This window comes from Emydura macquarii, unplaced genomic scaffold, assembly GCF_026122565.2.
Source record: "Emydura macquarii macquarii isolate MOO-44397 ecotype Brisbane River unplaced genomic scaffold, CSIRO-AGI_Emac_v2 contig_295, whole genome shotgun sequence".
Taxonomy (NCBI): Eukaryota; Metazoa; Chordata; order Testudines; family Chelidae; genus Emydura; species Emydura macquarii.
Window position 1 is genome coordinate 26,959 of NW_027130432.1, and position 26,643 is coordinate 53,601.

At 39.8% G+C, this 26,643-nt stretch overlaps 1 long non-coding RNA gene across 2 annotated transcripts; it reads right to left on the bottom strand.

The window, feature by feature from the left end:
* Window positions 1-1,956: 1,956 nt before the first annotated feature.
* Window positions 1,957-25,325, bottom strand: LOC137154614 (uncharacterized). Of its 2 annotated transcripts, none has more exons than XR_010920250.1 (4): window positions 25,250-25,325; window positions 24,504-24,661; window positions 17,251-17,353; window positions 1,957-2,260 (listed from the first exon to the last, which is right to left on the bottom strand). It is a non-coding gene; the product is annotated as an uncharacterized lncRNA (long non-coding RNA). The 2 variants fall into 2 exon arrangements; XR_010920251.1 differs by lacking the exon at window positions 24,504-24,661 and adding an exon at window positions 17,926-17,985 and having other exon boundaries at window positions 25,250-25,289.
* Window positions 25,326-26,643: the final 1,318 nt, after the last annotated feature.

The window sequence follows — 26,643 nt, forward strand, 5'->3', positions numbered from 1 at the left end:
GTAAAGAAACATTTTCAGGATAAAATGAAGTGAAATGGAAAAAATGAATTAAAATGCTATGTTGATTAGAGCTTCCCAAAAAAGCCTCCACATTTTGTAAGGAGTACTTTTTCATTCCCTCTTTGACCAGACGCTCCTGAAGGTCAATAACTCCATAAAAGATAAACACAGAGATAAATCGTCTTGTCCAATATTGGTTCTCTTACCAATGCTAAACAAACTCGGCAATTAGCTAATGGGCTAAGATGTGCTCGAGCAGAAATATTGTCCACTATTTCCAAGAAGGATCTTTGTGGTCTAAAAGCTTGGTGGTGTTACAACACACGTTGTGGAAGAAAGACAGATGTATTTCTGTATAATACAAGTAGTATGCATACAGCATAGTGTGTCTTGGAAAATTCTTCAAACAGTATGTGAGAACCAATAATATGGGGTTAATTGCATTGTATTCCCAAAAGTGGCTGTGGGCTCCATGTTATTTTTAATATACTTCAGCTTCATTAGAATGGTCTTAATGTAGCTGTTATTTTTTAACGAGCTATAAGAATGAAGGTCCTAGGCAAAGCCACTTCAGACAGCCTAAAGATGGCTAAGCAGAACATCTGGCACAATTGCTAAGGTTAACAGAACCCTAACAAGAGCCTACCTACCTTCTCTTTTGTTTCTTTCACACTGGGAGCTTGCTCAGTTTTTTGCCATCTTGGGAACTTGTTTTTTTTCTCCCAGATTCAGTCTGTAGCCTATGCTATTTCATTTAATTGCATTTAGAAATACTTTTTCAGTTATATGCCAGAAGATGAATTTGGGTTAACCCTTCAGATTCTTCTCTGTCTTTTGGCTACAGAATCGGGTATATTGAGCCCTAAAGAATTATGGATAAACCACTACTGGCTCACTATGGTGTATATCACCCCCCTCTATTTGTACACATACCATGTTTTGTGTTGATAGCATTAGTTCTTGTATGTTCAAGTACTAGAAATGTACAGCTAAAACCCCATTTGCATGCTTTTTATGCTCATGCAAATGGTAATTGTATCAAATTTATCAGGTTTAATCTACATAGCATTTTAATTCATTTTTTTCATTTCACCTCTTTTTCCTGAAAATGTTTCTGTGCCATATATTGTCCTTTAATGACATTTTCCGTAACTGCACAGTTTCCCTAACAGATGTGGGCAGGTTATTTTTTCCTTTGAGGTTTTTGTTGTTTAAAGAGGCGACCATTTTGTGTGAACATGTGGGTGTTCTGTTGCCTTCTCATAGCTGACCCACAGAGAAAAGAAGGGAAAGGCTAATACTAGTTCATGGGATCAGTTTTACCTCATGTGTGAGGACTGTGATTTTGAAGGCTAGAAGTACTAGTCCTGCTTTTTAGAGGGTAGGTGTGATTTTTCTTGTAGTTGTGTCTATTGTCTTTAGCACATTATAGCAGATGGTGGTCTATAACACCATCTAGCTAGCATAGTTGTCTGGGGGAAGGACAGGGGGGAGGAGGGGAGAGAGAAAAATCACTCTCCATTTGGGTCCAGAGAACTTTAATCAAACTGTATCTAAGACATTAGCTGGCAGTTTCTACCTTAGAACATTTACAACCCTATGCACAGGACCAAATTATCGCTGCAGATTCTAGTTAAATTTTCCTGTCTTTGGTTTCAAAACTCAAAATTCATTATTTTTTAAATGGATACCAAAAGTATCTGCAATTTCAGAGACTTTCCTGAAAACTTGCCCAGGGCTGAACAAGTCAGGTAATCCCAGAGGACTAAAGTCAATGGGAGGTTTGCTTGAAGGAAAAGCAAATAAGAACAGCATGGTTTGGCTTTTACATTTCCCACCAAGTATACTTGTACTATTAATGTAGTCACAAGTTCTGATCTGCTGAATTTTGTGTTTTGCCGCACTGTATGATATCTGTTTTAGCTACTTGATAAAAGGTCTATATATTTAGCCAATGTTATTTTATTTAGAGAGTTGTAAGGTGCCCAGATCCTGTGGTAATGAAGTAAGTTTAAAACACATCAGTAAGGAGATAGAAACAATTTCTTAGTGTGAAGTGCTCTCATATTTAAATGTCAATATCTTTCGTGAACAAGTATCGCTCCTGCTTACATCAATATCTGTATTTGGCCCTTAATATTTTGATGAGTAGATGCTGCTTTCTTACTGTTCTGTGCATGTGTTTTCTGTGCAATTGCTCCACTTTGCAGTATAGAATGTAGACCTGTCCAGCTTCAGCAGCTAACCTCTAAGCTTCACTCTGGTTAAAAAAAATGAAAAAACAACAGGGTCTGCACTTTATATAAACTACTGACTGCACAGAAGCTGCATCATGTTACTTCTCGCCAACAAAACAGAAAGATTAGCTCTTCAACATGTATCTACGGATCTTTAGACAAACTGTCACAGATCTGGCTGAGCTCCCCCTATTGGACACAGACTGCTCTGAGGTGATCCAAACACTGAATCCCACAAGGCCTTAGCTTTCTGGGGGCTGGGCAGAGTTTAGGCACTCTTTCTGGTTTTGGACCTCTAGGCCTATGCTCCAGGTATAGCTCTTGTGTCTGACACCTCTCTTGGCAGTGTGGAACCCCACAATCCAAATGCCTGAGGCCCTGAAATTAGTCCACCAAGCTTCCTCAGCAACTCTTGCATGCTCCCCAGTTTCCCAAAAATATTAGCCTTGTGGTTTACAGTTTACCTCTTCAGGGCCACTGACACACAGAGACTGCACAGGATTCTATTGCTTTTTACTTATTATCATAAGAGTAGACAGACGTACATAAGTAAGCATTTGCTTGCCTCGGGTTCCTCACCACTCAAGACCATTCTCTAGGTTTAGGCAGAGTCCTCTGCAGTATCCAGGATTCTTCCCTGAGCTCATGATTTCTCTTCAGAAACATGGAGCCTTTCACAGCCTAGCTAGCTTTTTCTGAGCATGGTTGGTCCTACAATTAAAGCAGTTCCATCCACCCCCTCTGCCACTATAAAAGCTTGCCCTTCTCTTCTGCCCAAAGCTTCTTGTCCTTCAGAAGCCTTCCCCCACATTTGTTCCTCCTAGGAATCCTTTTTAATCCACTGCTTTGTCACCTCTTTCTCTTTATTCTGTTTGGGGATTTTCTGCTCTCCACCCTCACTCCTTGCAGACAAGTTGGAGGAACTAGTTTCTCCCAGCTCCAGGTAACCGCATCTTCACTCTTCAGTCCAGAACACAGTTGTTAAGGTTAACAGCTCTCCATTGTCCCTGATCTGATATATGCTGCCAACCATGTCAGCAACTGGTGGAATTCACATCCACCTAAAGGTATTCCCTGATACAACAATTTTATAAACAACTTCCTAGTACCAACCAGAATTAATAAATTGTACATAGATTGTCTCACAGGCACTAACTGTTGGGTCAGAATATTCAAAAGAAAGAAAGATACTTAAATACTGTACCCATATATATGATACTAACAAAACAGCATTATTTGTCACTCCTAATGCAGTCATTTCATCCTCATCTTGGTGGTGGGTTTTTTTGTTTGTTTTTAAAACACAACAGCTCTTCCTCAAGTCCATCCCACATATCCTTTAATCTGTAATAATACTGTCATTCTCACAACTTGTCTGGCCCAGTTCTCATTATAAGGCTAATGGAAAAGTTGTTCTTGATTATTTCATTTCAGCAAATCAGACAAAGGTCTTCTTAACGTGTGCCAGTCATTCTTCAAAAACATTTGTTTTTTAAGACACTTTCCTGTTTGATAGCTAATTTGCCCTTGCTTATGATTCATATCTGTAGGAATGAGCCATTCTGACATATGATCATATAATTCATCAACCTCTTTCAGTGGGGATTTCTTGTCATCTCCAGATTGCTTTATTGAGGTCATTAAAGATCACTGCTGCCAGTGCTATTTGTCTTCCAACTTTGTTCTCACTTCTACCCTTTACATCCATTTTATTTCCCAGACAAATATACATTCAATTATTTCAATAGGTCATCCATTCAGTGATAAAGATCTAATTCATTAACGGCTGTCATTGATATGAGTGACACCATGAGTTCCTGGGCTCTTAGAGCATATGTAAACCTGGAGCCCTTCACCTCAGTCTCATTCTTCAGCTCAATGCAAAACATAATCATTGATGAACTAAGTAGATGGGAAGAGTCCCCAATAAATCAAAGTATTAAGCAAAAAATTAACACTAAGTAAGCAGTTAAAATCCTGCCATCTTCACTGAAGTTGTGTCTTTCACTTGCTGGAAGAACTGGATCCCATGATCACACTCTTCAGGGTCCAAGACAAGACCAGGGCAGACTCAATAAGGGTGCAAAAATCCATGGAGTTTATTGAGGCAGCTACCCCCACACCTCCTAGGCAGTGGTTCGCTGCAACAGTCTCATTTAGATCCCTCAGGCCTGCCTTAAACAGCACAGATATGCCAATAGTCTTCCCCCCCCCCTTTAATTAATTCAAAGAAACAGTCTCAAACCAAACTTAGCAGTCCTGTGCCAGACCTACCTTCCTCTCAAGGGGCTCCGGCACTCAGCGCTCTCTGCAGAGGTCCTGGGCTGGTTGAGTCTTTCCTCCAGAAACAACAGCCAAGAAATCCATTCTCTTCCCTAATCAGCCCACCAAGCAGCCAGCCTCTTCTCTTTTTAACGACCCCTTCATTATCTGACAGCAAGTGCAGGTGTAGTGAGGCAAGGCTGAGTGGGCCCACCACAACTTGTTAACCCTTGCTGGATCAATTTGGGGTTGGTGTACCCCAGCACAAGAGCCAATAGAATGGGCATTTATGAAATTGGGCATCAAATATTTCTGCAGTCAAATCTGTTAGCTTTTGCACATGAACAGAGTTGCCATATCTGAGGCCCCATGTAAAGACATTCAACTATGCCCCTATCGACAAGATTCAGCGTGACCTTCTAGACCTCATCCTACCTTAAACAATTGTACAAGGTGGGGAAGTTTTACAGACATAGGTGGTCAGCCAGTGGATAGTACTGTCCAAAACTAGTGTGTGTGTTTTTTCCACAGGAGAATCAAGATACCTCCACAGAGGTCTAACTCAGCATGAAGTAGATTATACCCCACATGACACACTGGAGCATGAAGGGCAAATATCTGCCTTTTATTTTGACCTTTCTCTGAGAGGGTTAGATCTCAATGACACGGAAGTTCCCCGAGACTATATGTTTTAGGACAGTGGCTGAAGCATCCCTTCATGTGATATACTCTACACATTAACTGTTATTTCACGTAGTTATCTCCTGTCCAACACATAAGAAAAAATACCTGACATATCTTAGATAGCACTGTTTGGTAACTGTTTGTAAAAGTACCTTCCTCTGTATTATTTCATGGTTTGGTGAACTGTATAACTGCTCACACATGGCATTGGTGAGGCTGCATTTAGAATATTGTGTCCAGTTTGGGGCCCCCCACTACAAAAAGGATGTGGACAAGTTGGAGAGAGTCCAGCGGAGGGCAACAAAAATGATTACGGGGCTGGAGCACAGGACTTATGAGGAGAGGCTGAGGGAACTGGGCTTGTTTAGTCTGCAAAAGAGAAGAGTGAGGGGGGATTTGATAGCAGCCTTTAACTACCTAAAAGGGGATTCCAGGGAGGATGGGGCTAGGCTGTTCTCGGTGGTGGCAGATGACAGAACAAAGAGCAACGGTCTCAAGTTGCAGGGCGGGAGGTCTAGGTTGGACATTAGGAAAAAGTTTTTTACTAGGAGGGTGGTGAAGCACTGGAATGGGTTACCTAGGAAGGTGGTGGAATCTCCATCCTTAGAGGTTTTTAAGCTGAGGCTTGACAAAGCCCTGGTTGGGATAATATAGCTGAGGTTAGTCCTGCTTTGAGCAGGGGGTTGGACTAGATGACCTCCTGAGGTCCCTTCCAACTCTAATATTCTATGATTCTATGACAGCATAGAAAATGTTGCTTATTCCACTGAGTGCTTCAATACATTTAAATGCATTTATAATATTTTCTTACTATAGCACCTATCCTTTAAAAATATAATTTTCAGTTTAATTTCAAAATAAACCTCATCTACAGGCTGGTCAAAGCATGTCAATTGAAAAAAATAATTTTTGCAAAATTTCCTGCATTTTTGTTTGTTTTTCATTAAAAAACAAAAATAAAAACCAACCAACCAAAAACAGAAACAACATCTCTCCCCCCCCCCCAAAAAACAAAATACAACTCCAAACTGAAAACCAAAAAAATCAGGTTTTTTAAAACTGTTTTTGGGGAGAAAAAAAATTTTTTTTCAAATAAAAATGTTCAGTTTTCAGAAAGCAAATTATTTTACTAAAAGCCAAAAATATTTCCTAAAAAGTTTTGATTTAAATATAAATTTTCCAAGAAAAATTTTCATTTTGCTTAAAAAAGCCTTTTCATTTAAAAAAAAAAAAAATCCAGTGGGAGAAAACTAACTTACGAAGAAACCCAAAAGAAAGATTTATTCCTCTTCAACCCGGAAATAGTCAAGATTTGGCTTGTTTGGTATAGAATTATTACTTGGCTTCAATTTATTTATTATTCCTTACTAATCATTTACCCAGAGCATTAGCTTCTGCAGGATCTAGAACTTTATTTATGACCGTGGTCATGGACAAGGAATATTTTGATGATGGGGTGGAATTGCTTAGTTCTCCTGGTATCTGTCTATACACTGAGTTTTCAGTTTTCTCTAGAAAGAAGTACAACCCTGCGCTAAATCCTGCCCAGCTTACTCACATGAGTTTGAATGGTTCTGTAAGAGGGATTTTTTTTGGAAAATGGTATACATCTTGGATGAAATCCTGGCTTAGTGACTCCCATTGGCTTATACCCCTTATTCCTTTTGCTAGAGAAGATTTAGTAACTTTTAGGAAATGTCTCTGTAACTGTGAACTCACTAATTTCCATCAAGTTCAACTTCATGATTGTAGTTTTTAAGCTATTCCTCCCCCTCCCTGATTATTTTCATCACATATCTCCCTGACAGTGGAAACTGCTTCATATTGTGTTTTTCACCTGCTCTTTCCATTAAATGGGCTTCTTTCATTCACCAGTCATCCATCATCACTGCATTTCTTCTGGCTGACCCATAAATGTTTTGTGCGGGTTTTTTTGGTCTGCTTTCTGGCTGTCTTTTCCTGAGCAAGATTTAAGAATTTGTACCTAAATGATCTATACTGGTGTGGATGAAATACATGCTTTCCTTCCATTTTCTTCTACCACTAGTTTTTTCAACTGTGTATTCCTATAAAGAAAAACCCAAACATTGCATATATTTGTCTATATAGTCTTTGTGCTGTGTTGCAAAGTCATTTTGGTTTCTACTTTGTGTCTTGGGAACATTCATGTTCACCTGTTGATATTTGGAAATCATTTACAACAAACTCATTATATGCTAAAATCATTAACTGGTATCATTTTTAGCACCTTAATACATTAATTATAAAAGTGCTTTGAGATCCTTAGATGAAAGGCTTATATTATTGTTATTTTTCCAAACCTTGTCCCAGGTGTACTGTAGTGTGTATTCCTGAATGACATTTTGCTTTCAAGTATTTAAACTAAGCAAGAAAGTCATGGCTTACAACTGATTGTAGTTTTTGATTAAAATCTTCCTACTCCTCTCCGTCTGCTCACTCGTGGGAATGTAAGTCTCAGTGATCTTCATTATTTTTTATTCATATTTTATTTAGGACCAGATTAGCTCATCATTCACTTGTCTCAAATCACTGACTGCCAGTGCCCTTCAGTGTAACCACAGCAACCCTGCATACATGGTATAATGTATTTCAACTGATCTATGTAGTAATTTTTGATGTTTTCTCTGCTGCAGCTATGTCCAATTCACTTCACTAATTCCTTAGTTTCAAATGTATTTTTTCACATCTGTTGATTAAAACATTCTCATTTTCTGTCAGCTATGTTCTACTCCCATGCCAATGAATGGGTACTAGCCATTTAACTGTGGCTCTTAGGAACTAGAAAAGTTCTGTTATATGGAGGAAAAGGGTTCCTTTTCCCCACAATTACTTTAACCACAGGAGAGAGACTGTCTAGCAGGAGCTGTCATATTCATTTGGGATGTAATTAAAATAATTGATGAATAGCACAGTTTACTTGGACACGTTGGGCCAAATTCAGAAATAAGTTTAAATATGTTTATAGGGATCTAAATTGTTCTTCTGGACAGCTCGTAAATTATGGAAGGGGATACTCCGTATGAATTCCTTGTAAACTCACACCCATTTACCAATGTGTAGCTTACTCACTGGTCCCCTGAATGTGACCCAATGAGTCTATAGAAGTGTAAGTAAATCAAAATCAATGTATCTCAAATACTGAGGAACAAGAAGACAGGAATATAGCAAGAAAGGTAATTAACAGGAAGCTGTAATAATATGTAAACTAAAAATAAATCATCTTACTTTAGAACTTAACACTTAAAACTCTTAGATTTTCTTCTGGACTCTCAGCTTGCAAATTACTGCAGTTTAGACTTCCCTCCATCCGTAAGTGGTGTAAGTCGGTTTGAGGGAATCAATAATAAGGGAATTTAACTTGTATCGCTGAACACATTACCTCAGAATTTGGCCCTCTGAATGTGCCAATAATACTCTCACTCATTATAGGATATAACTATTATGGTGGAATTACTACGTCTATTAATTAAGTAAAATAAACAGTGGATCGTTTTCTAAATTCTGCGAACGGTCATATTAATAATATCAATTCTAGTCAGCTACCTGTTAAAGATGAATCTTGTCGATTTAACAGCATATAATTTATTAGAAGATTTCTCAGCCCGGCTGTTCTTGTGTATATTTATGCCCCTTTCTGAGGATGCTCTTTGGAGTAGCTCCAAATCCAACAAAATAAATGGTGGGGAGAGAATGAATGGTGAGGAGGCACAGTGAAAAGTTCAGCATTGCTGGCAATTTTTGATAAATTTCAGCAGTCAGCCTTGAATTCCATAATATCTGTGGTGACGCAACAGACTCCTGTTGACTTATTTGGGCATTTTGGATGAAGTTACTGGTTTTATTATTGTTATTATTATTATTATTATTTTAAAGAAGATTTCAGTGTGGAAATCTTTATAGAGCCTGATTTCACCTTGTATCCATGTTGTATAATATACCCAGCTGTAAAGAAGACTCCCATATTTCCATAAGGTACCCTGAATTAAGGGGCTTGAATTGCAATCGTAATGGTTCCTTTAGAGCCAAGCCAATTGCAGAGCAACTATATAGCTTACATTTTTATCTCGCAGTTGAAATAGGAAGAGGCCAGTAAGAACATTTTTCATAAGCAAAAAGATTTAAACCTTGAATATAGACTTTTAAAACTTGCATATGGTTCAGGTTATTGGTACTTGGCTGCTCTGTAATGAAAGCTATTGTAAGGCAAGATTAGATTGATTTCAGGTAAGAAGAATGCCAGATAGCCAGGAAGAACTCATCTCTGCAAGGAGTACTACTTTGGTATGTACCAGTTCTTCATTCCTTCTGATCTCAGTTTATTCAGAGTAAATCCAGGATAATTTAAATTACTTCACTGGAGACGCACCAGATAGTCACTGTTGTAACTGAGATCAGCTTCTATCCTTCATGGTTCAATTTAATCCTTCTTAATTATTTTTTATTGAGATACTCACCTATTTATTGAGATACTCACACTATATCTGTGGCAATCAGGGTCCAGACACCCCAAAGAAAGAACAGAAGGTTTAAACCTCCAAAAGAAAAGCAGTTAAATCAATGAATTGTATACTAATGTTACTGTACTGTAAAAATGTATCAGGTAAGGTCCTTTATGAAAGCTTGTAATGTTCTAAACTTAGGGCATGTCTATATGTACAGTGCTGCAATGGTGCAGAGCTCTCCCATTGGCATAAAAAGACTCCACCTCTGAGAGTGATAGCAGCTGTTTCAGTGGGAGCAGCTCTCCCCCTGACATAGCGCTGTGCACATGAACACTTAGGTTGGTGTAATTTATTACATAAATTTTGCTGACATAGGTGGTAGTGTAGACATAGCCTTAATAATACCTATGAGATATGTATACAGACTACGGGTCTGAATTTATGTATTTGCATAAATAGAGAGCTGTGCTCCTCAATTTCAGCTCCACCTCACAGCAGGACAGTGATCAATGAGCCAGGGAGAAGCACATCCCAAGCCAGGTGTTTACACAAAACTGGACTTAAGTAACAATCAAGTGTACAACCCAGGAAAAGACAATGATGCCCATTAGAGTTAACGGAAAGGCACAGACAACTGGGGATTTTCCCACTTTGAGTATCTATAATAATTGAAAAAAAAAAAAAAACCCTGCAAACCATTTTTAAATGGAAGGGATTTGAAGTGAAAGACATTCAGAAACTGAGGCTATGGCTACACTAGAGAGCTTACAGTGGTGCAGCTGCACCACTGTAAGCTCTCTTGTGTAGTCATTCTAAACCAATGGGCGAGAGCTCTCCTGTCGACTTAATTAATCCACCCCCAACAAGCGGCAGCAGCTATGGTGTGGGAGCGGTGCCAATGTTTTCAATGTAAAGTATGTCTTAAGCACACTGGGATGGATATGAAGCAAGGTCTCTGAAAGACGTGGTTAGTGTGCCAATCCATGGCATAAGTCATGTTAACCTCTATGTGTATGAGACATTGGTGATTGAGGCCCCAATCCCACTGAAGACAGTGGCATAAAATTTATGTTGATTTCTATGGTGCAGAATCTGACCCATAGCATGTTCTAGAGATCTCATATGTTCTCAAGAGCTGGTAAGGAGGCCCAGATTCTCTGTAGCATCTAGTCTTCACTGGAAGGAGGAGTGCAATGAAGCCAGTTGCACTTCCTGATTCTCAGGCAAGCTCTCGGCTGACTACAACTCTAACACAATTTAGAGGGTCCCTTGGGCATGTCTACACTTAGGATTGCCACCTGTCCAGGTTTTACCTGGAAAGCCCGGTTTTTGGCTTCTGTGTCCAAGTGCCATTTAGGGCTGGCAGGTGCCCAGTTTTTGAATGAAAAGTCTGGTCAAAAAGGGAACCTGGCAGTGGCAGTGTACATCTGACCGGACACCAAAAGCACAGTTACTGCGGAGCAGGGGGGAGGCACCAGGTCATTAACCCACGCCAGCCCCTGCCCAGCCGGGGCTGCCTCCGACTTGCAGGCAGGCTCCTTGTCAGGCTGCAGGAGCTCCCGTCCGAGCCCTGGAGCAGAGGGAGCCCAGCTTGGGGGGAGGGAGATGGAGATGATTCAGTGAGTGACAGAGGGAGAAAGGGAGAGGAGCGAGCGATGGGTGGGAGATGGGGGGAAGAGGCAAAGCAGGGGGTGAGGTCTGGGGAAGAGGCAGAGAAGGGGAGGCCTCAAGGAAAGAGGTGAAGCAGGGACGGGGCATCAGGGTGCAGTTACCAGCAATGAGAAAGTTTGCAACTCTATCTACGCTGCAGATGGGAGCAAACCTCCCAGCTTGAGGAGACAGAGTTGTGCTAGTGGGACTTGTACTAGTGTGCTAAAAATAGTGGGATGGGCATTGCAGCTCAGGCTGTCAAGTCTCCTTAGTTCACTAAACTTAAGAGCACAAGCTCCAGCCTGTGCCACAATGCCCATACTGCTATTTTTAGTGTGTGACCTTGAGACTGCTAGCACGGGTCTGTCTCCCCAAGCAGAGAGGCGCGCTCTCAACTGCAACATAGACATACCCTCGGGGTCAATCTGCCCCAGCCTCTCTGAGCCCTTCTAGCACATTGCTTGGAATTCCCCCACACTGGGAGTGGGAATCCTCAGCAAGGGAAAGCCATCTAGTTTCCAACCCCTTTTCACAAAGAAAATGGAGTAGGCCAGAGAGTTTGGCCACACATGGTATCTATACTTTACATTTAGCAACCAAGATCAAGACCCACAATTATTCAACCATGGAAACTTGTGAGGTTTCCTTGGCTAAACAGTTGCTTGCTTACGCTTATATTTTGACTAAAGGTTATATTCATTAAAGAATACTCCCTGTTTATTTTAGCATAATTATCTGTTTGTTTAAATCTTTGTAGATAATGATTAGTTATTGAAAGCATTTTTTAAAATTATGTGGTTATCTGGCTTCTGTAAATAAACTATTAACTGAAATTTACATTACACAAAATAATTAGCTATGAACAGTGACATTGCATTATGAAATAAATCCTCATAAAATACACTAATTGTAATTCCAAATCTTAAATTATATTTTAAACTAGTATTGGCTTTTAGATAGATTATAATAAAAGCAAATTATTGTACATTTTTAATAACAGTTCTTGAAGAAAGAAGGACTAACACCAGACTGATGACTAACTATAATATATAATTCCTCATAAAAGCTAATTGACAATTGCATTTCTTAAATACCATAAGAATTAATCATGATTAACATCATTACAATAAAATCCAAAGGAATTAAAAATGATTTACCACTAACTGAACATTTTTGCAAATATTATGACTACTGAAGACAGTACTAAAATAAGTTAATAATTCAACAGCCTAGAATTCCCTATTTCATAAACACATCGCATGTAAATTATACAGTAGTAGCTGAAAGGTACACTGATTGTTCATGAATGTGACATGGCTTATGTATGAAGTAAGAGCTTGGTTCTCTTATTACTGAAACTTCATCAACATGATCAGCATTGAGACCATGCCATACTTTATGTAAATTCTTAAACAGATTTACCCTCATGCCATGTACCAAAAGAAAACTATTTAAAATGAAGGAAGAGATCAAAGTCTGGGGAAGAACCAGATTAAAATAATAATAGATATGAAGATAATTTTCAGGGGTAATAAACTTTCCCCTGCTATATGAAATAAAAGAAGAAAGGTGCTGATTATATTATTACACACTAACGTGTGCTAGGATATGCTTTAAGTACTAATAAAAAAAGATAGTCCCTGCCCTGAAGATCTTGCAGCCTAGGGCCCTCATCCTGTAATGACATCTTGTGGGTAGGATCTTGTGACCATGCAGAGCCCCACTGAATTCAGATTCCAGTGGGCCAACAGTTCTCTGTCCACATATGTCATTACATGATTGTGGCCCAGATGTAAGCCTGAGACAGTGATGAGGGATGAAATAAGCTAAACAAGGTCCAAGGTTACAGTCACAAGATCAGGTGATTATTTAAGCTTGTTATGTTCACTCTTAGGGCAAAATTCTGGGCTGTGCCTCATAGCCCGGGAACCGGAGCTGTTAAAGTGGCTTTAAGCCACCTTTGCGCCCTTCTGATCCTGGGCTGCTTCAGAGGCTGGAGAGATTTCTAGTGTAATTTAGACAGCCCTTGGTTTTACCCAAAGGTCTTGGTAGCTTATTTTAATCTTTCCCTGCATTTAAGTAAAATGTTTTTGCATTTCCTTCCTTTAGATGACCATTTCATCCCCTGCTATTGCCAAGTCAATTTACTTTCCATAACGCCAGATTCACTGTATTTTTGGATTATAACTACATAAAAAATATGAAGCTAGTAAGTTTACACCATATCAGACTCATTCAAAAAAATAAAACAGTCAAATGTGGTTTTCCTACCATTTTCACCAGAACATGGAAACAGAGCAAAGTTGAGTCAGATACAGTGATAAAATATGGAGATGTCTTTCAATTTAATATGGATATACTAGACGAAAGAGGAGTCTAAAATTAGGTAGAAGGTATTTAAATCTCTTTCCTTCTGTCGGGATTTACTAGAGGCTTTATCACGTAGAAGCAAATAAATTATACAGATTTAAACCAGGGGTCATTCTCCCCGGATGCACAGCTAGCTAAATTAATATATAGGCAACAGAAGAGAAAATAATTTGGATTAATTTAGTTCCTTTGATATTTTGGGTACTCCAAAGCACTTGTCATACAGCAGTCAGGTACGTTCAGCAATAGCTCACATAGACTTAGATGACACAATCTATTTAATTGAAAGGGAAACCTGACCCTGACAGACAGGTTTACTTCCGTGCTCATTTTAAAAGTACTATGGAAGTTTTAATGATTTCCTGGGAAAATAACAGAAATGTCCAGAAGAGACTTTGGTTTTAATATCTCACCCAAACGTTGGCGACTCTAATATAAACAACTCCATCTCTCTCACACCTCGGTCTACCTATTTTTGCATTACAGTGTTGGCTCTGGGGATAAAATTATCTTGGTCCTTAATTACTATAACCTCTGCCTCATTTATTTTCAATTCTTCCTCCAATCACTCTACCCACGCCACTGCAAAAGTCATCTTCGTATGCTGCTTACATCATTCCCTTCTATTAATTCCTCCATTGATTTCTTTTCTCCAATAGCATACAGTGAACATTCTTTGTCCTCATCTACAAGGATTACAGAACCTTACCCCACTTCCTATATTCCTCTACTTGTATTTTCTTCTATTCCTGACCCACTCCTTTTTCTCTTCCTAATCCTTTCACCACCCTGCTTCCTTAAGGGTCAGTTCTGCAATCTCTACAAAGCCCTCTGTAGGGGGTGGTGTTTACTGGAGTGCCGCGGGACACTGAGAGACATTGTGCCTGAGAAGGCTGTTTAGAGAGCAAACTCTATCACAGTTAATACATATTATTTCACCATCACCGTTTACTTTTCTCTTCATAATACAAACACCTTCCTCAAGCCAGTCAGAGTCCAGAAGCCAAGTTACACATAATTATGTGCAAATACAAACAATACATTATGTATGAGGACATAACATGAATAACAAGGCAGTAACCCAATTCCATTTATTAAGATCTGATAAAATAATGGTTTTAAAAGAAAGTAATTATTCAGCACAACCAATTTTTATGTGCAATTTTGAGATAACAGATGAAACCGTACCAGAAAGAATACCGTTATGTGTCAAAAGGAAGTCTGCTAGGAACATAGAAATAACCGTAACACAGAAGACCAATAATCCATTTATTGTCCAGTACTCTATCTCTGACAGCTACCAATGTCAAGTGCTTTGGAGGAAGGCATAAAAGTGCCATAATTCACCTACATGTAAAATCATAATCCTATTTAGCCTTTTCAATAAAACAAGGCTATGAAGGTATTGATGAAATATAAAGACAATACTTTTAAAACAAATAAAAAGAAGCACTTTTAAAATAAACACAATATAGACATTACCTGTGGAATTCATGCCAGAAGATATCAGTGAGACAAACAGATGAATTTAAAATGAATTTGGAGACAGTTTAACAAATGCACAACAAATACATTGAATAAGCATAGCATGTAAAATTACATTAGATATTACACAGGCCATCAAGCATCATGCTTTAGGATGTAAACTGACCAGGTCAGATCAGGAAGACATTGCTTCTCTTCGTACTGTATTGCACAATAAAGTAAATTATGCCACTTTTGCACTTCCCTCTTAAACTCCCAGCACTGACCACTGTGGGAGACAGGAAACCGAACTCCCTGGATAATGTCCCCCTATGGTACCCCAGGTAGCATTTCCTATATTCCTGTGTTCTAACTGAAACAGAGATTCTGAGGAAAATGTTGTGTGATTAATGGTTATTTAAAGGGCTTGATTTTCAAAACCTGAAAAGTCTGGGTGGTGTTTAGTTGTTTGCCTAACTGAAGTAATATATATATATATATATATATATATATATATATATATATATATATATTTGTGGTAAGGTGGCCTTCGTGCTCCCGTGGGCCGAGCGCTTCTTTTGGTGCGGTGGGGCACAAAATGGCCACCCGGGGCTCCTACAAGTCTTAAGATGGCGGCCGCCTCGCTTCTGCCCTGTCTCTCTCCAGGCCTTCGCCGGCCGAGCAGTGCCCTCGGGACCTTAGATCCTATGGTGGGGGGGTGTCCAAGCCCGCCCTCTTCTTCGGACACCAGCCCAGAGACTCTGGCTGACAGCAGTGGCTGGCTGCTGCTATAAAGCACTGTGTAAAGCTTTCCTCTGGGCTGCTTCCCTACCCTGGTTTCTGTCGGGGCTAAGTGGTCACTCCAGTGACCAAACCCCCTGCGTTTCTCTGGCTCCTGCTGCTCGCAGTTCTCCTCCCCTCGTTCTCCAAATTCTCCCAAAACTCCAAACTCTCCCAAAACTCCAAGAGACCCCTGCCTGGCTGGCAGGGAGCTTTTATCTGCTCCCAGGCAGCCCTTAATTGGTTTCAGCTGACCTTGGCCTCAGCTGGCCCTAATCAGCCTGAAGGAAACCTTGGGCAGCTGCTAGGGGAACAGGGCTTTGGTCATTCTTGGGCTAATGTAGCATCCTTCTACTACCCTCTGGTAGCCCCTGTCACTATATATATATATATATATATATACACACACACACACACACACACACACCCAGACACGAATGAGAAATTTAACTCAAATAGCCTTTTGTGTGTGAGCCAGGTTGCGTTAGCATGGTGCTACATGTAGATGCAAACATGGATACCTCATCTGGGTACACAACTAAGGGAACTACATAGACATTTTTTTTATGGAGCTTTCTAACCTGTTGAAAAATCAAGCCCAGCATGTCACATGAATCACATACATGACAACAGTCTGCATTCTGTTTTCACACTTGTATTTTGTTTTCATTGTTCTTTGTAGTTTTTCTTCTGGCTATAACTTATCACATTTCAAAGCAATGGGATAATTATCTGCCCATCATATTAGCTATTTTTGAATGAAAGACCATTTCTACTTAATTTTCCCCATCTTTATAGTACATCAATGATCCCCAGATATTTATATCATTTCCTGTGAACATTAGTATCAGGTTATGATAAGCGACTTTTTGAACCTCTGCTTGAATGCAATTTATTTTACATAGATTTGCATAATAAAATGGCATTTTAGATAACTCATTCAAAGGGCAGATAGTAATTCTCTGCAGACTTCATTAAATCAGTCATTTCATGTTAAATTAATGTGTCAGGGTAATTTTAGCATAAACAAACCAAGATATATAATTGCTTTGTTTGTGATAAAATCGTAACAAAGTAGGGCATATTTATCAAATGGCTTTGTATTGCAAATCTGTTTATGTACCATCAAACACATATTTGTGAGATTTCACTTTATTGTGATAGTCATTTTGTACTGTGTAGTTCCCCAAGATACAAAGGAATCAGGACACAATGGGTTTTCTTGGGTCAGGTCTTCACCTTAATGAAGGCAAAATTTAAAATGAAAATAATCAAAAACATGCAACATAACATAAATTAGGGGTAGGAATTATCTTCCAGAATTATTTATTACTACTTACTTGTATCATGATAGCATCTAAAGTCTCCAGCTGGGGCCTAGTTGTGCTAGGTGCTGTGCAAACACATAGGAAGAGACCGTCCACACTCTGAAGAGCTTGCAATCTAAACAGACAAGGCAGACAAGCGATGGGAGAAATGAAGGATTATCGTGTACATTTTACAGAAGAGAAACTGAGGTACAGAGAGTGACCTGTCCAAGGACATGCAATAAGTTTGTGGTAGAGCTGAAAACATAATCAATTTTTCCTGAGTCCCAGCTCAATGCTTTAAGTCACAAGATGATTGTTCCTCTTTTTTTTCCCATTAAAACCAAAAGTCCACACAAGAAATAGAACACTTTAAACATGAAATATAGTGGTTGTAAAATTACTGAAAAGTTCTAGATCATGTGTCTGAATTTCAGGAAGAGATCAATTCTTAATTCCAAGAAGTTAAATCAGAATGTAACACAACCTCTATTAGTCAATTCCCAATTTTTAAGAGTCTCAAGAAATTTTATATGATTATTTTTTCTCGGATCACAGATGTATCTCCCTCCAATATATCATATTGTATTTCAATGTGTACCATCACATAGACAAAGCCAACGCACCAAGATTTGTGATTAGATAGAGAAATAGGCATTGCGGAACAGTATCCCATGCACCAACTTTATAAGCAAAGCTTATTAATACCTCCCACTGAGAAGTATTTCTTTTGAACCAGCTTTTGATTCATCAGTGATTGACTGGAGACTAATAACAAAGAGAGACATTTAAATTGGAATTTGAGAATTTTAAGGTGTCTTTTGACGACCATCACTAATTATTATTATTGCTGTAACAAGCAGAATCTTCAAGAGATGTTATGGCTAAGGTATGTAACACCTAACAGACAGTTCAGTACATATTTTTATACTTTCTTTGCAATAATATTTCATATTACATGGAAAGGGTTTGAAAATGCATTAAAAAGACCAATAATTCATGGTGATTTATGAGCGCATAATGTTGGAATTAGTGCCCTTTGATGTATTCTTTTGATAGGGTTGTAAAACATTCTTAGGACTTATTTCAATCATATTTTTAATATCATCTTCAAGAAAATTAGAATCACACGAGGCTAGAAAAAAGTATTTCGTTTTGTCAGTTACCAATAAATTAGTAAAAATAACCGCCTCATTTTAAGCAATTTTTAACATGTGTGACAAACTGAAAAGATAACATACTGAAGGATCTGATAAAAAATGGCAGATAGCCTGTTAGTACTTTGTTGAATCAGGTTCTAAATTGATTTACGGGGACCTGAAGAGAAAATTGTTCGTATTCTAGGCCAAATATTACTTGGCATCAGCTTGGTCTTTAAATGTTTTAGACACAGTCATTTGCACTTGCCAAATCATATTTGTTTTCCAGTAACAGGAATTTGTGCAGGCACAATCAAGTTTGTGCATAAAAATTCGGAGGTTGTGTCTGAAAATTGGATTCTTCCAGCCCTATAATAATTTGGTCTCCAATCTCCTGCTCCTGCAAACCAGATTCATGCAAGTGACTGTGCTCAGGTGCGTAGTCCCATCAAATCTAATGGGAGTGCTGACTACTCGCCTGAGTCCTTACAGGATAGGACCTGAAGTCATTAAAATAAGCTTTCAGATCCTATGGACGGCTCTCTGTCTCTCACTCTCTTTCCTTGTTTGTAAAAGGTTTGATGGAAGAGGGGAAAAAAAAGAGAGTCAAAATAAGAGCATGACAGCATGTATGCTAATGAGCAAAAAGCTCCTGCTCAGCATCCACGTGTCAGCACAAACATTTTTCAATTGGATGTGAAGCTGATAGGCTGCATGTGCAATTGGGCAACACAAATGATTTTTGGTTGCACTCGGGGCTTCGGTTGAACTTCTGAAAATAATATATTGTTTTTGCATATACAATGTTGAGGGTCATTGCTTGTAAATTGCTTTCCGTGTTCTCTCTGGGAATCTAGCCTTATTTGCTTGGCAGTGAGTTTCTATTTCACTTTGCAAGATAAGGCCTATTTGCTGCTCTTGCCCATCACAATGTAATCAGCTTCTGTTATTATCATCAATTTATTCATTCCTCTGTAACCTACAACCCTGTGCTCGAGTTCAATACAAATATATTGATTCTAAGAACAGCTTGTTGTTGATTTGCTTTTGTGTTTAGCTTTTTTATTATTATTTTTGCAGACAGTGTACATGCAGAGGGATGTAGGTGGGCCACAACAGACAAGGCTTCCTACTCATAAATTAATGGGATGTCTAGTGATTTCTCTCATCTGGGGTCCAAATCCAGGGTCTGATTCTCCCCTATCAGGAGATAAGTAATTCCCATTGATTTGTCAACAGGAGTTACTTGTAGGCTGGGGGAGGATGAGGGAGCAGGGGTAAAAAATTAGGCTGCTGCACTTCTTATACTCCCAAGAGCTACAAGGATCAGCCAACTGTAAGGAAAAGGGGTCAGAGAGAGAGTTTTCTGGTATAGAAGGTGGTAGCCTGACAGAGCGTTGTATAATCTCAGTAAGTGAGGTCCTCTACTGCACATAAGTAAAATAATTGAACTGTGTAAACTGTCTGTACTACATTTTCACCTAACAGAGCACTTTGTGCATCTCCTACCTTACTCTATTACTAGAGGCACCCTAGAGACTGTGCAAAGGGGGGGCTTTACTGATAAGCCAGTTTGAATAGTTACCGCAATAAAAATCAATAGGCATTATGCTACTGGCTGATGTTAAAGGGGATCGTTTCATTATGTTGATAAAAAAATCAATAGGCATTATAATACTATATGAAGGTGGACTGTACAATACTAGCTGCGGGTGAATCCAATGTGCATTATGCTATGAAAGTGAAGGGAAATAATTACAGTATATACTGCTTTTCAACAGCCAATTGGCATTTCATGACAATCTCAAAGATGGACTTTTTCTAGTGCATTGTACATTAAAAGACAATAGACATTACTCTACAAGAGGGGATCCATCCTGCAGTAAATCAAAAATAAATGTTAAAACTGACATGCCCAGCCATGAATGCAAGAAAACAATGAGGAACTCAGGCTTCCTGGGCAACTATATTATTTTCACGTTGCTTTCCATGTTTAACTTCCTTGTTTATTTTTTAAATACACCAAGTCCTAGTGAAGAGAGCGATGGTTTCTCCCTCTTCATTTTGGTCTGTTCCTTACAATTCATTTGCCAGTTCACGTATGTGGTCATATTTCTGGGAAACCCAGGAATTAATACTCATGAAAATTAAAAATAAACACATTGATTTAAAAATTGTTTGTTTTTAAAATTCCATTGCTATAACAAAGTAAAAAAAAAAAACCCAGCTACTCTGTTGATGTAGCATGAGCACATTAAAAATGCTACAACTGTTTTATTTATTCAGTACATTTGCTCACTAAAACAAACCTCTCTGTTTAATTAAACACATTTTATATTTTTATTGCCATTGCATAAAAGCAGAAAGATGCAACTGAGTCATTTCCTGGTGATTGAAAGCACTCAGCTTCTCCTCATAACTCACAACCCACTGGAGAAATGGGATATGATTATTATTAACAATATTAGTAATAACAACAGTCACTTAAATAGTACAGTACATTTATGCTGAAAGACTCCCACTTACTGGGACTGGGATCAGGCTCACAAACACGGGGACTGAAACTGCAAACCCTCACTCCCAACATGCTCTCTATTGTCATGAGTAGGCCCTCTGAAGTCACTGGGTGGAGCAAGCTACCTGGCCTCTTCCCTCCACAATGAGGGAGAATCAGTGCAGGATCCAGCTATATCCCACCCCTTCCTGCTGCTGAGCAGCCCCTGTGGAGCTGAACTCCCATGTCACACGGAGGTGTACACCCTGAAATCCTGCTCTCCCTCCTTCCACTGAGCAGTGGAACTGCAGCCAGGGGAGCCTCTGCAGCTTAGAAGGCAGAGGTGGGATGTGACCCTAAGTATGCAGGGTGAAATACAGCCCTGTGCAGAGGACCAGTGAAAACCTCATGCACCACTCCAGCCCTTTTCACGCTGGAAGAGCAGTGCAAAACAAACACTGAGTAACAAGACCCTGTCCCAGAGGGGGTGTGATCTGAGGGCTTGGGCCACTGCAGCGCAATGTAGAAAGAACAGGTACAAAGCTCATCAAAGACAGGTGGCATCAGAGGGTAGGTGGGTTCTCAGGAGTTTACGAACAAGAAAGGGGCCTGGTGAGCCTTGATTGGGAGCTGTTCTACAGATGTGGGTTAGAGTAAAAGAAGACATAACACCCAGAGAAGACAGGAGAGAGAGATTCTGCAATGATATTCCAATAATGCATTATCTGCTTTGTCCTCTAATATGAAAATCCCAAAGGCATTAGCTTGAGATGTACTGTACACCTGAGATAACACTGAGGTACTCCAAGAAATATTTCTATGCAAGCCATAACAAGTTGTAGCTCATGAATTGTACAGTATTGTACTTTGTGCTCCCAGGGTTCAGTCTCTTTACAGTGCTTTGACTGTTCGATCTCCTTTGCTGTCTGGAAGGTCTCGTCTGACTCAGGCCTGGTCTACATTAGAAAGTTAGGTTGGTTTAGTTACATTGGTCAGGGGTGTGAAAAATACACACCCCCTGAGCAGCACTGTTAAACTGATTTAAGTCCCCATGTAGATAGCGCTAGGTAGATGGAAAAATTCTTCCATTGATTTAGCTACTGCCTCTCAGGGAGGTGAATTACCTATGCTGATGGGAGAACCCCTCCTGTCGGTGTAGTTAGTGTCTACATAGAAGTGCTACAGCAGTGCGGCTGTGCTGCTGTAGCGATTTAAGTGTAGACAATACCCTATGTACTTGCAAGGTCTTTCCCTCTCTATTTCCCCCTCTCTTCCCCCATACCAAAATCTGGGAATAGCCGATGTTTCTCTCTATTTACTCTTAAGTCTTATTTCTCTATATTTCTCTCTCTTCAGAGCTAGACACTTGGTCAGCCTTGGTCCCTCCTAATCTCTGTCTGTGGTACATAGTCTAGTCTGCTAAGGGTGTAATACTTTGGTCTAATTTTAGTTGCTGGGTTTCGTGTGAGGATTCTGGGTGCTGTTGGTGGCCTGTGATACACAGGAGATCAAACTAGAGGATCTGATGGCCCCTTCTGGCCTTCAATTCTATGATTCTGATTCTCTGTAGTCTGTCAGGATCCCTTTTCTAACACCAGATTCCCCTTTCTCTGCAGATGGGATGCAAGACCACAGGCACACTTCTCTCCATCCTTGTGCTCTAAGCTGACAAATCTCATTTCTCATCTATGCAATCCCCAAGCCACATCTGCCTCTCAACTTTCCAAATTCACTGCCTGTTTCTGATGACGACTTCTCTTCATTCCACCCACACTATTTTTCAATCCATTCACTACAGCATTCTCAGCTACTTTGGGGTAGGATCAGAGAACTGCCACTGGCGCTTTCACCCATTCCCAATCAGATTACTACTGTAGAAACCGTTAAGCCGTGGCCTTGGTTAAAAAGAGAATCTGTTTGAAAATGTCCATATTGTGTTTAGATTAATCCCTACTGCCCTCATTTAAAATTTCCTTTGATTAGGTTATTTTTTGTCACATGCATCAAAAATGCCCTATTTGCAAAATATGCCTGTGTTTGTCTTCTTCGGATCTAAATGCTGCTGCTTTATTGACTACTATAATTCGGCTCTAATTGGGCTTTTAGAAAGCACAATGAATAGATAACAGTTAGACTAGGAGGCAGCCAAACATCAATTATTAATATGACAGTGCTGGCCTTTACTATGTCTGTATTATTTACCTTGGGAATCTTAGAAACCTGCCGAATGATGTTTCATCCCTGTAAATTAATCATTTCAAAATATTTTTTCCCTTAAAAAAACCAACCAGCCTCACAAAATATAAACTAGCAAATATAAACAAAACTTTATTTGTCTCTAATAATATATTGAAACTTGAGGCTCTTCTTCAGAAGGAGGGAGTTTGGAGTCTTAGAAAATAAATTAAGTATTTTTCACTGAGCATAAAGAAGCTAGTTATTTCAAGGCAAGTTTACAACATAACATCTTTAATTCATAGTTATTGTTACCGCTTTTTAGCCCTAGCAGATAACCAATAGGGTCTTGCGGGTGGTTTCTCTTAGGATGAGAAATTGATGATGGAGTCAGTTATTTCTTTGATCCAAATCCTAAGTATTTACAAAGAATGTACACAAAATCCTGATTCCTTGAACACAGTAAGTATCAACAACAGGACAGTTTCTTTACTTACATTGCCATGCCTCTATTCAGAGAGCATTCTGCCCAAAAATCTCTCTCTCGGCTTTCTGTCAGGGTCATGCCGTAGTTGTTTCTCTTGCTATCTCCTTAGCTTTCTCTGGTGTCCTTTATGCCACTTCTTGCACCCAGAACCACACAGTTCCACCAAAAAATACTCAGGCCCTTGTATTTGCATTCAAACCACAGGGAAACTTCCTTGGAGCACATGGCTCAGCTCCTACTCTATCCTTGCCATGCTAATCTGTGATTTGGGTGGTGGCTTTTGTTGTTTCAGCTATTACTAAACAAAGGGGCATTTAAATGCTCCTCATTTAGCCTGAATGGAAGGTGGCTATCAAGCCCACCAGCACTGCCCATAGATCAAAAACACTGCCTGAGATGGACCCAACCTCTAGAATTATATTATTATTTGTATTGCAGTAGTACCGAGGAGTCCTAGCCATGGAGCACTGTGCTAGGTGCTGTAAAAAGTCCTTGCCCAAATAATTTACAATGTAAGTATAAGGCAAGACAGAACAGGTGGAGACAGACAAGTGCAAGTCAAAAATGAGACAATATTGGTCAGTCTCATGTGGAGTGATCTTAGCACACCAACAACAGTTGTCTATTTTTTTGTTGGCATTGTGGGAAAGGAAACTTTTAAGAAGGAATTTGAAGGAGGACAATGAGTAAGTTTTGCAGATGTTTACTGGGAGCTCCCCCTCAAGCATAAGGGCCAGCATCAGGGAAAGCACGAAGTTGCTTGTTTCAGGGTTAAACAACCCATGAAAACAGTTTAAAAACCCATATAGAGCAATATATTAACTCAGCAGAAACATGAGTGTTTCCCATCGCTGATTACACCAGGTGCAGTCATTTTCAGGAAGAGTCAAGCCTGGTGCAGAGGCTAATTACACAGTCCACTGGGGCTTATGAGCCACTTATAAACACATAAACAGGGCCTAGTATTGGACCTTCAGGGTGAAATTCATACCCGTGCAGAAGTCCAGCATAACGCCTATGGCACCACTTCCATACCACTGAAGTCCTCAAAATAGGGATTTAAGTGCAACCCTGATGTTCTTTTGCAAAGGGGAGAATTCCACTCTCTGTGAATCAATATCAGCCTGAAAAGTTGTTGTCTCCGGAATTCTGAAATAAAAATCAATCACCACAGGTGACTGTACATTTCCACTGTCTTGCAATCAAGCACTCACAGCACAGTAATTAATTAGCTATTTAGAACTGGGATTGGAGGCATCCATTGTCTCTCCAAAAGCATTCAAATTGCCATCTGTAATGTTCACGCGATATTCTGGCTCAGAATATCAGACAATATTAAGACATTCACTGCTAAGAGTTAGTAAATTTGTTAGAGGACCACAAATGTGCATACTGCCCTGCTGCCCCTTTTACAGTGCAGCCTGAAAATTGGTCATTCGGCAGCAGTCTCTTATTGAAATATCTGGAGCGACTCCAGTGAAATCTGTGCACAATGTTCAGTTTCAAAAGTACTAACCTAGCTTCTCTTTCTGTCTGATTAGAGGAAATTGTCCTGCTCTCTCACGAGATGTCTATTATCCACTCCTGTAGTATTGGTTTCTAGTTCATTTTAAATTCTACAGGAATTGTACTGGGGCAGAAGTAATTTTATAATTGTGTCTGTGACAGAAACTTTGGGCTAGATGCTAGCTGATTCCTGCCATGTAGCCCAGAGGAAGAAAAGAGCAAGGCACTCACCTCTTGTGTGCTCACAGTAGCTGAGCAAAGTCCCATTGGGCCCTCCTCCGAGCACTCCTGTAGATATCAGCTATCTGACAAAGGAGAAACAGGGTGAGTGCATAGTCCTGGCTCTGTTTACTACCCTCCTCCACATACTGTAAGCCCACAGAGCTGTCCGGGTACGAAACAAGGAGCAAGTTCCACCATCCCCTAAGTTAACAGTTCTACCACTCCAGTACGGGCAGCTGTGGAGCATCTAGGAGGCATCTTGGCTGATGGGGCTCCAGCCTCTCCACATCACCTCCAGTGGGTCCAAGTGCTCTACGAGCAGAACCCTGGCCTGCATGTATTCATGGTCATTGTCACGCTGGCTGAATCGGGGGGCCCTTGAGGTGTATCCAGGAGCTCTGATTACTCCCTTCTACACCAGTCTCGCATTGGGGGTGTTTGACATCAGTATGTCAGAATCATAATAATTCATGTGAGATATGCCATGTCAGGTACTGTTAGAAAGGCTATAATGTGCTAAGTAAGATGATAATATTTATGTGCATGTGGTATATGTGTAATGGAAGTTATGGATATATTTGATATATCTGTATTTCAGATTGTGCTGTCTGAGACACAACCTAGACAGGGTGACGGCAGAACAATAGCCTGCTTAATGGCCCATTGAAACATGGATGCAAGGGGCCCAGGGGGAAAAGCCAGAAATATATCTGATGAATCACCAGGACTTGCTCATGTGACTCTGAACTCCATTTTGGTTCCTGTAAAATTCCACAAACAGCATGGCCAAAGCCAGAGGATATATAAGGCAGAGGCCTGGGAATCCATTTTGTTCTTCAGTCGGGATTCAGCTTCAGCTACCAACCTACCTCTGGATTAGCTCATCTACAACTGAACTGAAGCTGTGAAACAAAGGACTGAGACCCATCCAAGTACTGGATGTATACCAGAGGGACCATACAAGCCTGCAAACTCCGCAATTCTTCTAGAAACCTGATGTATATGGACTTTCAAATCATTTGTATGTATCTGATTGCTTTAATCCTTTAACATTTCTCTTATGGTTTGTTTCTTTCTTTTTATAATAAACCTTTAGTTTTAGTTACTAAAGGATTGGCTGGCAGCGTGGTATTTTGGATACGATCCAAACTTATATTGATCTGGTACTGTGGCTGACCCTTTGGGGTCAGAGGGAACCTTTTTAGTAAAGAACATATAGTTTAAATAACTGGTCTCTTTACTGGACCTAGTAGCTGATTGGGAGCCGGAGATTGGAATGCAGTAAAGGGGGCTGTGTGTATTTGTATACTGGCTTCTTGATAACCAGTGTGGGGAAACAAAAGCACAGTTTGTGGCTGGTTGGGAAGTCTGGCTTCAGTGCCACCCACCAGTGCTGGGAAAAG